Below are 14,335 nucleotides of genomic sequence, written 5' to 3'. Positions count from 1 at the left end.
TTAAAAACTCCAGGAAAAGCAAATATTTGTAAGAAAGTCATGTTCCAAATACAGAGCAAACTAAAATATGGCAATATTTTGAGTGTTTGAGAGAGCTTAGGAAAAAGAATCAGTTTGTGATATTAGGACAAGTCTCCTACCAGTGGCCTGGAGTCCTGATACTGGATTTTGGGACAAGAAGTGGAGTCCTAAGCTATTATTTGACTCATCAGTGAATAATGTTTACACACTCACAATAATATAAATGCTCTTTCTTGAATTTCAGTATTTAGAGTAAAACTGTGGATGAAATACAGAGGTATAGGCTGTGGTTGAAGGATATAAGTACTATATGTGAAGAACATAAATACTAGCAACCTTGACAATGTGAAAATAAGAGTGTAGCTGGCAGAAAAGAGGGACAAAGTAGGGGTGAAAAGTTCTCACTTTCAAACTGGGGAGTCAAGAAATACTCATTTAAAAAGTGGTTTAAGAGTAGTAAGCAAGAAATGGTTTAAAGTAAATTATTGACATACCATTGAAAGTTTCGAAGGTAACAACTGGAAGACTTAAAATAATTACTTGTTTCAAACACTGGAAGAAAAAGAAGAAAAGAGGTAGACTAAGGGAGCTAAATTCCCATCTTTTAGATCATGGGGTTGATCATGGTACAAAGATGATAAACCAAGACATAGGGGAAAAAAAGCAAGTTAGCTAGAGATATTGAGTTACCCACTAGAGAGTCAGAAAGACAAACAATTTTTTTTTTTTGAAAGTTGCTTTTCCCAGGTGAGACGGGTGTTGGGGGTGGGATGGAAAAGGGTAGAAGACTTGTTTTTTTTTTATCACAGCCTCTTCTGTACCATTTGTTACTATGTAGGCATAGTGCTGTGATTCAAAAGGGATTGTTTAATAGACAAAAAGAAGGGTTCCAGGTATTCTAAAAGGAACAACTCTGGTGGGTACAAGGCTCCCTATCTGCCATCTGGCTGCCATTTAAATAATTTCCCCTTCTGTTTAAATCCCAGCTTTGCTTCCTGACAGGTCTTTGATTTGGGCATGCCACTTCTCCCAGCCTCAGCTTTATCTCCTGTAAAAAGGGAACCATATCCTTGCCTAGTCAGGCAGTGTAGACTACATCATGATGTATAAACATCCCAGGGCCCTTCTTCTTCCCTCCCCAGCTCCCCGCTTTCCCCCTGACATTCTAGGGAGGCGTTTTGGAACCCAAGGTGTAAGACTGTTTTAAAAATTCGATCGAAAAAAAAAAAGGCCTCAGTCCCTAAGAAACAGTCTTTGCTGCACAGCGGTGAACGGATGTTTTGCCTTGGTGCTGTTTCTGCCTTCCAAGGAATGGTCTGGACCAGCTGGCGTGTGCATGTGCCTCTGTGTGTGTGTGTGTGTGTGTGTGTGTGTGTGTGTGTGTGTGTGTATGTGTGTATCACAGCCTAGTGGTCCCTATTTAATACTTGGAAAGGTGGTGTCAGCTGGAGGCTGCCGTGCTGCAAGCTTCTTGCTGAAAATGAAGGGCAAGGGGGTGACTGCTTAATGACTAGATGTTAAATGTTCCAAACAATTTATACATTTAGAATCCTAAGTTTTCAAAACTCAGCCCGCCGCGCGGTTCTGCAGATCTTGTTTATAACACATTCGGCTAAAATTATCTCAGTGCATACTGCACCTCCTATAGCACAGATGCTCCGGAACCTCAGCTCTGTTTTGATCCCAGATATTCGTGCTGAAGCTATTTGTGTTCGCCGTAAATGAAACACGAAACCGAGGAACAGTGGCTCTGGTGGTTTTTATAAATATATGCCTAATCTTCACGGCAGGCACTGGGGTTCAAGTTTTATTTATGTGTGTTTTTGCCTCCTGGTGCCCCCAGGGGCTTGTTTTCCCATGTGCCTACAGGGGCTGCTGCCTGTATGGGGAGAACAAGGCAGGATGGGGCTGAGTCTCCTTTCTGAGGACTGTCCTCATTTTTGTCCTGGGAGGCAGCTCGGAGCAAATGGAAGATCATGGGCTTCAGATTCAGCCCCTACTTGGGGCAATTCTTCCCCCCTGCATGACCTTACCTTCCTCATCCATGAAATGGGGACAGTGTAATCTCCTATCCACAGAGTTGTCATGAGGAGTCTATGAAATGCTCAACAGATGTTAGTTCATTCATTCGAGGGGTATTTACTGAGTAGACCAGGGTTACTAAGCCCTGTGCTATATCAGATCATGTGAAAAGCTTTAAACACTGCAGATATGTAAGCCCTCCCCTCAGATCAAACATGTATGTCAGAATCTCAGGGCTGGGGAGACCCAGGCATCAATCAGCTTTTAAAATTCCCTAGTGTTTGAGGATCACTGACCTAGATAAGTGCTTCCCAGACTTTCATGTGCACACAAGTTCCCCAGGATTTGTTAAAGTACAGATGGTGGTAGAGTAGGTTAGGGGTTGGGAAAGGGCCAGTGAGAGCTGCTTCTCCAAGGAGCGCATGGGTGATGCTGATGCTGTCAACTTGAAAGGCAAGGTTCTAGGCACTGTTGGTTCCCATGGGTACCAAGTTAGGCTGGGCAGAGGTAGTTACTGCCTACAAAGATCTTACAATTAAACAGGCGATGACCATGATAAAGGTTACAACAAGAGAAGTACAGTGCCCCACGGGAGTGCACAGGGTACCATCAGATCAGGCTTTGGGAGTGGTGGTGGGAGGGTGTCAGGAATAACTTCCTAGAGCAAGCCAAGTTTTGGCCAGAAGAAAGAGGAGAGATGCTGGGGAGACTGATGCTGGCGGATGGAATAGCATGTGCAAAGGGCCAGAGGCAAGAGAGGGAAGCAAGGGCGAGGAGTTCAGGGTGATGAGTTTGCAAGTGGAGATGGATCTGTAAGCAGGACCTAGATTACAAAGCAGCTTACTGGCCCTTAAGGTTCAAGGAACTGACATTCATCCAAAAAGAAAGGGTATGGAAAGCAGTGAAAAGCTTACAGTGGGGAGAGAGTAATCAGGTTTGCTTGATAAAATTATCAGTCATCCCCCTTGCTTCATCTTCTCACCAAACCCCATCAGCAAAGCATCTCTGCAGAATACAATTCAATACCAGCAATCAATGAGGAAGGCAATCAAGTCCCAACCATGCTCAGAGCTCAGAGCTAGCTGCTGCTGGGTGAGGTGGAGATAACATTGACTTTGTCCCCATTCTCTAAAAGTTCTTGACCTGTGTGTGTTTGGGGTGAGGGGTGGCGGGAGACAGATACCCAGAGAACATGGATAGGAGATGGAGTCCAGTAGATCTGGGGAGAGGAGTGTGATGTGTGATGGGAATGAAAGGGGCAGAGAGGGGTTCTGAGAGAGCTTCTGAGAGGAGGAGGACTTTTGGAGACTGATACAAGGTCAGGGAAGAAAGGAGGGGGCATTCTGGAGGGAGTGCCATGGGACATGCTGACCAGACCAGCAGAACCACAACAAGGAGTAAGGGGGCAGGACCCAGCTAATGATTCCCAACACCTGGCACTCAATTAACGTTTGTTGAGTGAATATTGAAGGTAGTGTGGGATCATGGACTGAATATTTGTGTCTCCCCAATATTCACATGTTGAAATACTGACCCCAGTGTATTTGGAGATGGGGCTTTGGGGAGGCAATTGGGGTTAGTTGAGGTCATGAGGATTTCCCGGGTGGCGCTAGAGGCAAAAGAACCCATCTGTCAATGCAAGAGACATAAGAGATGTGGGTTTGATCCCTAAGTCAGGAAGATCCCCTGGAGAAGGAAATGGCAGCCCACTCCAGTATTCTTGCTGGAGAACCCCATGGACAGAGGAATGTGGCAGGCCACAGTCCATAGGTCGCATAGAGCTGGCCACCACTAAAGCGACTTAGCAAGCAGCATGCACACACCAGGTCATGAGGGTGGGGCTCTCATGAAGGGATTAGTGTCTTTATAAGAAGAGACACCAGAGGGCTCATGGTCCGTCTCCACCGCCCCACCCCCCCACCTTCCCATGTCTCTCTCTTTTTTATTTCCTCTCCCTTGGCTCTCCAGGGCCACAGTGAGAAGGCCATCTGTAAGCCAGGAGGACTTTCACAAGGACCCAAATCAAATGACACCTTGATCTCAGGCTTCCCAGCCTCCGGAGGAGTGAGAAGATGATTTATGGTCTTTTGTTATGGCCCCCCACGCTGACTAGTCTGGCTGCATTGACTTCACTGGTTCTGCTGCCAAATTCTTCAGATACTGTAACACTTCTGCTTGGTTGGTAAACAGTTGCTGGCCCAAATGCGTGGACAGCAACCACTGCCACCCCTGATACCAGGCCACCCAGCCAACGCCAGGCCATCCTGGCTCTCCCTCAAACTGCTGGATCGTTTCATCCTCAAGCAATTGAAGAGTTCATGTCCTGACTACCAGGTGACCTTGGGGACCCTGCTTCAGGGCTACTGTCACTGATAGTCAGGGCCACATGGTCCAGTTGTTAAGGATTGGGAATGTCACTTTTGGCTGCTAGGAACAGAAGGCACCTCTGGGAGACTCAAGTCCAACTGCAGGTGAGCTGGAGGACCGGGCTGGCTCCCTGAGTAAGGGGTTGATGCAGACAAAACCAGGGCCTGGAACCCTTAGTATCCAGCCCAGGAAACGAGCTTTGTCTCACGCCGTGCTGCCCTCTGCACTGCCTCTCTGCTCCTCTCCCTCTCTGACTGCCTTCTCCTGGGTCCTCATGGCAGTGCATGGCCAATAAGATCTCCTAAACGTAGGTGTCCTACGGTCTAGCCATCCAAAGAGCCTGACCTCTCGTCAGTTTTCAGGTCTGACTGATCCAGGGACGGCCTCTGATTGAGCGAGCTTGAGTCACGTGCCCAGGCTGGACCAATCAACTGCAGTTTGGAGCGGGGTCATGCTTCCCAATAAGGTTGCCAGTGCCCTAATGCTGCGGGAGAAATGCACTTGTGTTAGGAATTGGAGATTAAGAGGTAGTTTCCAAAAGAGGACAAAAGTCCCAGAAATGAGAAGAGGCTGGGCAGCCAAATCATAGGCGTCCACTAGCCTAAACTGAGGAATGTGGGCTTTGTAAATAGGCTGTAGGAAGCCATGGGAGGTTTTGGAGGCATAGGCCGATCTGAATGAGGAAAGATTATTCTAGTAGGTATGTAGAAGAAGATGAAGGAATAGGCAGGGACCAGTGAAGGTCACTACAGTTTTCCAGGACAGAAGTGATGAGGATGCCATTGTTATTATTTCCAGGACAGAAGTGATGAGGATATATTAAGGGTTACAAAGCAGGCAGAAGAGGGGTGGGGATGTAGGAAATCAACAGGGGAATGAGCGACAGGGAGGGGCCAGGGTGAATCCCGACTGTGGTCTTGGTGACTTAGGGCCCCAGCCATAATTTGGGAGTCATTCCTGTGAAGGGTGATGAGTCAGAACCCTGGAGAAGGCCAACATTTCACACTTGGAATCCACCTGAATCCCTTCCCAGGATGGCTGAAGAGAGGAGGAGAGCTGAGATTAATCCTCAGTACCAGGAGAAAGATATTGCTATGATCTTGTTAATCTTGCAAATGTAGGAATATGGGAATATGGGCCTGGCATTTTCACAGCCAGGAAGCTCAAGGAATTTCTCAAAGGCTGAACATTTTTATCAAGAGTCAACAAACTACACTTGTCTGGAAAATCCAGTTTTATTTGAACACAGCCCCACTCATTGATTTACAGGTTATTTTGCCAGCAAAGCCCCAAATTTTTACTATCTGTCCGCTACAGTGAAAGCTGCCTGACTCTTTTTCCATCTCAGTTGCCCCAGCTACCACTCATTGCAACTGTCACCCAGCTGCAGAGACCAAGGAGCGCAAGTCTCTTCCGCAGAGTAAGACCCAGACAGCCTCCGGGACGCACGGATTAAAATCTCTGTTTTTAATTCAAAAGTGTGAGTCCTGGTTTACCAGGGCCTACCTGTCAGTTCTGAAGTCATTACCAGGTTGTATCCCCGGAGGCCTGGTGAGTCCTCACGCACATAGAATGCCTGGGTGTCCCCAGCTGTGCCAGCATCCTGGCAGCGCCTGGATCAGATTGCTCCCTGGGCCTTCTCTTCCCCTGGAGAGTGGATGTCAAAGCATTCGCAGGAAGGCTGAGGCTGATTATGAAGCTGCGGAATGAAACAGCAGAGAGGAAATCCTGACAATCCGACTGTGAGGGCCGAGTGAGGCGGGGAGGGGCAGCCAGAGACATCAGCACGAACACCCCGGGCACGCTACCCAGCCCAGCCAGGATGGAAGGAGAAGGGTAATTAAGAAGGACCTGGAGGAGCATGACAGGGTACGAACGAGGGTTTCCAGGTTTGAAGGTTGGGCCGGGGGGAGTCTGAGCTTGTGAAAAATGTTTCACACAAAACCAAACGTGCTTTAGGGTGGTCTGGGGAGAGAGATACGAGATAGAGACACGGTTTGGTGCGCATGCAATGCTAAGGCAAGACGACCATTCTGGTTTCTTCCTGCCCCTCATGAAGGAGAATGGTATTCAAGGAGAAGGAAGAGCTGGCCCTAACAGGGGTGGCTCTTATGTACCAGGCATCCAGCATCAGCCTATCGTTATTTTAGTTTTTTTGGTGGCTGTAACACATCCATACAGAAAACTGCACAAATAATAAGTGTACCGCTCAGCAGCTTGTCACAAATTGAGCACACCCATGTGACCTCCCAGCCCGTGTCTCCTTTCCAGCCACTGTCTCCTCCAAGGGTAGTCACTACCCTGACTTCTAATGCCCTAGATTGGTTCTGCTCCTTTTTGAACTTCCTGTAAATGGAATTGCAAAGTATGTCCACTTTTGTGTCAGGCTTCTTTCACTCGGTATTATGAGACTCACACACACTGGTGCCTGCAGTTCTAGACGGTTCTTTTCCATTGCTATATTTATGAATCCAGCACGATGTGTGTATCCATTCTAGTCTCTATCCTCCCTCTATTCTACAGTCCACTTTCAATCAGGATTAAAAAGAAAAAGGTATGAAAGAGAATATCCTTATATTAGTTCAGAAAAGTGTGTGTGTGTGTGTGTGTATTGAGAAAGAGAAGGAGAAAAGGGGGAGAGAGAGGGAACTCGTTCTATTCTGATGGACATTTGTGTGGTTTCCAGTGTGGACTGTTATGAATAGCTCAGCTGTGGACAGCCTGGAATCATGCTTTGATGGAAACATGCGCACATTGCTGTGGGATATACTTAGAAGTGGAGTTTCTGACATGGAATAGATGTAGATTTAGTTTTGGCTGATACTGATTAGGAAAAATTCTTATTCACATTTTATAAACAAGGGGGCTTAAGGCTCAGTGAGAAGTGATTCTCCCTAAGATGTCCAGGTTCCTGGGGTCTAAAATCTCTGCCATTTCCTCCCAAAGCATCAACCTTTGGAGAGGTCCCTAGTGATGGGCTATAGGGCTTGCATTGTGTTTTGGGGCAGGGAGTTGTTTGGTTTTTTTTTTTTTTTTTTGCTGTATGGCATATGGGATCTTAGTTCCCCAGCCAGGGATCAAACCCATGCCTCTGCTTTGGAAGTGTGGAGTATTAACCACTAGGCCACTAGGGAAGTCCCGGCTCTGCATTTAAATCATCATTTTCAGACAATTGAAAAGACTTGTCAAAGACGCCCCCCAAAATGGATCTGTGCTTATGTGAAGCTGGAAGGGATGATGCAAGTGCTGGGACTTTAAAAAGTGTCTTTGATTTTACTTGTAAAGGAGTTGCCAGTCACGCCAGGTTGTGGCAAGACTAAGGCTAGGGGGAGGAGTCATGAATATCTACCCAGAGGTGGAGTTCAGAGACCAGGTCTGTATGGATGCTGAGAGTGTAAACAGAAGGTGGAGAAGAGGTGGGACCAGAAGCCCAGAAGCCAGAAAAGGCCACAGGAGGCAGCGACACGGGGAGCAGGTGCTGGGCAGTGGGTTTGCTTCTAGTTTCTGAGGGTGTTTGGCTACCAGGGTGGCTTTAGTGTCAGATGTTCATCTGTCTGACCAGGCTATGTGGAAGCTTCCAGGGTGGCCTGGAGACGGCTGAATGTGTACAGGGGCTGGTAAGGGGGTTGATGGATGGTCTTATGTGGTATGTGATCCCTGCGTGCGTACATCCAGGGTGAATAAGTGTATGTGAGCAGGTGAGGTGGGACTTTTGACTTTCTCCTAACAAATAGAACATGGCAAAGGTGATGGGCTGTCACTCTTGTGATTAGGTACATACACCAACTCACACACACAATACACACACACACACACACGTGCAGACAGCTCCATCTCGCTAGCATGAGCTAGAGAAATCCTCCATGTTGGTGGGCTGAAGTAAGTAAGTCCCTTGAGACAAGGAGCTGCAAGCAGCCTTCAGCCAATGTCCAGCAAACAGCTGGGGCCCTCTGTCATGGGCTGCAAAGGAACCCGTTCTGCCAACAACCTGAATGAGTTCAGAGAAGGACTTCCCCCCACTTGAGCCTCCAGATGACAATGCAGCCCAGGGGCCACCTTCTCTGCTGCCTTCGGAGGTTTGGAGCAGAGGACCCAGCTAAGGCATGTCAGACTGCTGACCCACAGAAACTGTAAGATAATGAATATGCGCAGTTTTAGGCCACTTTGTGTGGGCATTTGTTATACAGTGAGAGAACACCAGTAGGGCTGCGTGTATCTGAGTGGTGCAAGGTGTGGGCCACACCGGGTGTTTGAGAGAGTGGGTGTGGATTCGGATGGCATGTGTTGGAATGTGTGTTTGTGGTATTTGAGTGTGCCTCTAGGTGTGTGAATGTTTGGGTCTGTGTGTGGGAGTGGCAAAGGGATGTGTGTGTGCTAGTATATGTATGTGTCTATGAGTGAGCAAGTGTGTGCGTGCACACATATGTGTGCTGTGCCTCTTCCCCCCAGACTCTTTCATTACTTCCTCCCTGGGTTTGATGTCGGGGGTGAATAAAATTTAAAGAGCTCTAAAATTTTTTAGAAGAGCCCTAAAGGGAGTGAAGCTTCCTGCGCCTGAGTCATTACCAGGAACACCTGTGAACTGTTGCTTTTAATTGGGCCACAGCTGTCAGGTTGCAAGGGGAGGGACAGGTCCCTAGGCTGGTCTGTGCCCAGCCCCCACCTCCTGTCAGATCTTTGGGTAGATACAGAAGCAGGAGGGCAAGAAGGCCCCTAGAACCCTTGTCTGGCCAGACTCTCAGTCCTCCAGGAGGCAGTGGATGAGGGCTCAGTGCTCTGGGGACATGGGCTGAGCCTGGGTCTCGCTGGTGCCTCACCCAGGTCCCAGGGCTCCTATCCGTCTGTCTCCTGTTTCCCTGTGCCAGGAATCACCACCTGAGACCTGGGCACTCCCGCCCCTTGGCATCCACACACCCACTCACATAGGCAAATGCTCATCTGCGAATGCAAGCCACACTTGCAGCAACAGTGGCGAGGGCTGGTAGAGCCCCTACCATGCGCCAGGCCCTCTGCTACAACTCTAAGCACGTTAGAGCCTTGAAACAAACTGGGAGGGGGGCACTCACCATCCCATTTCACCCACCAGGAGACTAAGGCACAGAGGACTCGTGAGTAACGCACGGTCACCACTGCACTGACCCGCACACACACACACACACACACACAAGCCTGCCCCCCTCCAGTTACATCCCACATGCTCACACTTACTTACTGATACACACATTTGATGAAGACATCCAAATACTTGCCTGCCTTCTCAGCTGACAGTCACATGCACACATGTGATCACACGTGCAAATGCGGACCCTCATGCACACAGGTGTGTTCACCACCTACATGTCTTCTCCCTTGGATGCAGCTATACCACCTCCCCCCTTAAACAGCCACTCACACTGACCTCAAGCATGGTTGAGCATGATCTCAGCCTCAGAACTCCTCCTGGGCTCCTCCAAGTGGCAGGGCTGGGATGGCTTCTTTGTGGGCCTGCGGTGGGGCTGGTGAACTCATGGGTTCTCACAACTGCCCGTCTGCAGGGACTGGAGGAAGCCCCCGAGATGAGCAAACCTGCCCATGTTCACCACCAACCCGGCTCCTTGTCTATTGTCCACGCCAGTGAGACACAACCTTTTCTCCACTGTCACAAACATGATGTGTGACATTTGTGTGAGCCGCTCACTCCCACCCTGGCACTTGCAGCACTGGTTGAAACACCCACCCTTCCTCTCGCACTCAAGAAGTCGTGACAGGAGGCCAGGGAGGGGAAATGATGTTATCATAGCCATGACCCTAAACAGTCAGGCCCATGACTCATGATTAGTGCCATCTGTTGGCCTCTGAGGCCTTTAGGGCCCTGGGATCAGCTTTAACTTTAATATCTAAACAAAACGACCACCCCCACTCCATGAAGAGCAGGACCTAGTCCCCCTCCTGCCTCTGCCCTGTCACAGTCACCTTGTCACTTTCCTTCACTCTGGCGATACGGCTTGTCTCAAGCCCATACTGCAGCCTGTTTCTCCAGTGGCTCCGTGTCTTCACGCCCAGCTCCCTCATAGGCCACCGCTCCCCAGGCTGCTGGGCACAGCAACGTGCCCTGGCACTGCCAACCTTCTTCCTCATTCCCCAAAGAATGACCCACACAAGGCCGTTGAGTGCACAGGAAGCAGTTTCTCATGAAAGTTGCTCGTGGTCCCTGCTAGCCCTCCCACTGTTCTATGCCATCTTCTCCATCACAGGGGGCCCCCTCTCTAGACTCTTCTAGCCCCTCCTTCTCAGCACCCCTGAGCCATTTCTGAGTTCCTTTTGAGGCACTTCACTATCTGACCTCCTTTCCCCAGGGCCCTGCTCAGAGGCCTTCCTTGACCAAACTGGCCCATAGGATGCTGCCTTAACAAAGGAGCAGAGCTCCCCAAGAAGGATGCCTGCACCCTCCCAGGCCAGCCTGCTCACAGCTCCTGCCACCTTCATGAAAACAGTTTCTGCCATTTCACCGCACCAGGACACAGGACTTGCCACCCGCCACACAACAATGCTGATCTAACTCCCCTGGCTGAGGCCATGCCTGAGTTGGAGAAGAAATGGAGGCATGAGCCCACACCCCTATCTGCGGTGGGGCAAGCAGCTCTGTGTTCAGTGACAGACTCATCTGATTCCGGAGGATAATTCACACTGCCGCGGAGAGAAGGACTCACCTCCTCCTCTCCATCAGTGATTGGTTCATTCAGCAGACCTCCGGGAGGCTCCTCTGGACTGGAAGCAGAGGGTAGAGAAGAATCAGGAGCGGGGAAGTGGTGAGTTAGCAACACACCACACAACCGACCTCAGTGCAGTGCGGGAGAGAGAAGATGAGCAAAGAGGCTTTATGCAAAGTTCCTGCCACAAAATGTTCCTAAAGCCTCTCCTCCTCCTCCCTCCCCCCCCTTTCCTCCCCATACCTTCTCCTTTTGGTCCCACTGTGTGGTCTGCAGGGTCTTAGTTCCTGGACCAGGGATCGAACCTGGGCCCCCTGCAGTGTAAGTGCCTGGTCCTAACTATTGGACCACCAGAGAAGTCCTCCTTCTTTCTCTTTTGCTCAAGAAACCATTTAGAAGCAAGTGCGAGGGAAGCTTCAATTCAGGCACTCCAGGATCCTATGGCAAAGCAAACTTCTCCACCCACCCGGGGCTCCCGCAGCCAACACTGAGTCTGTCGCCCTCCCCAAAGCCTGCTTGTCGCCTTGGCTGCCCCATTTCTGTGCAAGGTGTTTTGGGGGTGATGCTAAATGCTGCCTTCCTCATGCTTTAGGGAGTCTACCTCCTGGCTCCCTCCCGCCCTTCCCTCTTCTACCCCGGAGGAGGCAGAGTGGCTTTTCTGACTGCTAGCTTGGGGGAGAATCAACTGGCTCGGTCTGCCCTTTAATCCTCTGTGAGCAAGCTGCCAACAGAGAGTAGGACTTCTCTGCTGCTCTTCTCTGCCCTTGGAGATTCCTGGGCCAGCTCCCCATGTCAGCACTTCCCAGGGGCACATGGACCTTCTGGGGTTTGGCTTGCAGATCTGTTTGACTCTCACCCATAAATATACTCCCTCACCTGGCTTTCATCAGGAACCAAGGAGGCATCTGGCCTTCGTCAGCCTTGGCCTTATTTCTTAAATTGATCAGAAATCAGATGGGGAAGAAAGTGGTTCTTTATTGAACTTCATCAAGAACTTCAGCAAAAGGCACCCCTGTCCAGTTGTCCCTTAAATAAAAATCCCACCTTGCCTCTTCATCTCCATGCCTCAAGTTTAACCAACGCTTATCAATGCAATGCTTACTGGACAATTTCAGACTCAATCACGTCACTCAATTACCAACCTCCTCCCTTGTCCAAGGTGCCACCGTGTCCCGAGCAATCCCAGCTCCCTCACTGGCCTCCCTGCTGGCACCCTCTCTACCTGCTGTCCTCTTCTCTCCTGGCCATGTGACAGGTGCCCGGCATCTGCCTCCATCCCATGTCCTCACTCACTACTTGAAACATCCACATTCTATTTAGAGGGGACCATTCCTCATGTCTCCCCCTTTTTTCTCACTTTCCCTCTGGACAGGGAGTCTATTTTTATTTTATTTCATGGAATTCGTCTTTTGAAATAATTAACCACCTTCTTGCAGCAATTTTTCTTCACCCAGGAATGCAAAAATCACATAACACATTGGAATATTTTTTAACACTCACTTTAAATTATGCAGTTGCAATATTGTGATAAATATGTAGATTGGGGGGAGTTGGGGCAGTATGTTCTGAGCCTGCAGCTGGACTCCATCCATCCCAGTCCACAGAGGAGGTCAGTGGAGGGAAGGGGCACCAGGCACTCTCCTTGAGCACCCAAAAGCAAGACTTGTCTTCAGCTTTTCCTTCCTCTGCAAACCCAAGATCCAGAACACAGCCCATGCAGCTGCTGCCCCCTTCTCTGTCTACATTCTTTACGTGCCTGACCTCACTTCATCCTCCCGATAACCTTGGAATCAGGACTCCAGTTTAGCAGATGTGCAAAGTGAGACTCAAAGTGGCCAAGCAAATTGCCCAGGAGAGCAAGCAAGCCCAGCACTGCTGTGCAAGCAAGGGAGTTTCTGGTCAAGAGGACTATTTCATGACTCCAAGATGACGGTCACATATCTTTGCCTTTCTCCTCATTTCTCTAATGCTCTCCCCCTCTCCCTCCTCCCCCATGCTCAGTTCATCACTTTGCCTTCCTGCCTCCCTGAGGATGTGAGGCAATCTGAAGAGAACTGTCTCTTGGGATTGGAGATGTTGGAAAATATTAAATAATGGTTCTCTGGTTAAGAAGGCATTGGACTTCCCTGGTGGTCCAGGGGTTAAGAATCTGCCTGCCAATGTAGGTGACACGGATTCGATCCCAGGTCCAGGATGATTCCATATTCCACAGAGAAACTAAGCCTGTGTGCCCCAACAAGAGAAGCTACTGCAATGAGAAGCCCATGCTCAGCTACTAGAGAGTAGCTCCTGCCGGCTGCAACTAGAGAAAGCCTGCACACAGCAACGAAGGCCCAACGCAGTCAAAAAAAGTTTAGAAAAGAAGACATTGATCTGTAGCACCTGCCAATTTTCATGATTTAAATCTTCCCGCTGTAGCCTATTTCAAGCTGCCAATGGTTTACTAACCAATTCACCAAAGGTTCCTGTAAATTTAACCATCAGTTCTTCTGAGCCAACTCCTGGGGCGCTACCAGGCTGAATCCACCTGCCCCAGCCCCTCCAACCTGCTTGCACCAGTGTATCTGTTCCTTCTCCACTTTCCCTGCTCTCACAAAGTGCTCCCCACTGCCCCTGCCTCTTCGTGAGGCTGATGCCTACAGGGGAATGCCCCAGAACCCTTCTCTCTCACCCAGCAAGGACTGGACCCTTGCAAATACTGCCTCTCCCTCCTGAGCCAGCCATTTCCTGCTGCGTTCCATCCATCCATCATCACACAAACACGTTGTGGTGTCTCCTGGGAGAAAAGCTTCCCATGACCCTACATCCTCCTCCAGGCACTGCCCCATCTGGCTGATCTCCTTTGGAGCAAAGAGTCTTGCAAGAGCGTCTGGAGCTGCCATCTCCACCCCTTCCTCTTCCATTCACTCCTCAGCCTACCTGGTTTGGCCTGCATCCCCATCACTCCTGAGGATGTTCTGGTCAAGTCCCTGCAGCGCAAGTACTGTGGTCTTTGGCTCTTGGGCCTCTGTGTTCTGGAAGGGTTGGCAGCAGCTACGAGTCTGTCTGCCACACCTGTTGTGACTTTTGTTCCTGCCATTCCTCCCACCCAGAATACTCTTGCCCCAGATTTCTACGTGATGCAATCCCTCACTTCCTCCAGGTTTCTGCTTCACTGTTGTTTCCCTGACCACCTGGTTGAAAAAAGTGTCCGTCTTCCCCTCTGTGTCCATTTCCCTGCTTTATTCTCCCCGCAG

This window comes from Capricornis sumatraensis, chromosome 1 (genome assembly GCF_032405125.1).
Source record: "Capricornis sumatraensis isolate serow.1 chromosome 1, serow.2, whole genome shotgun sequence".
NCBI lineage: Eukaryota > Metazoa > Chordata > Mammalia > Artiodactyla > Bovidae > Capricornis > Capricornis sumatraensis.
This window is presented reverse-complemented; position numbering follows the sequence as displayed.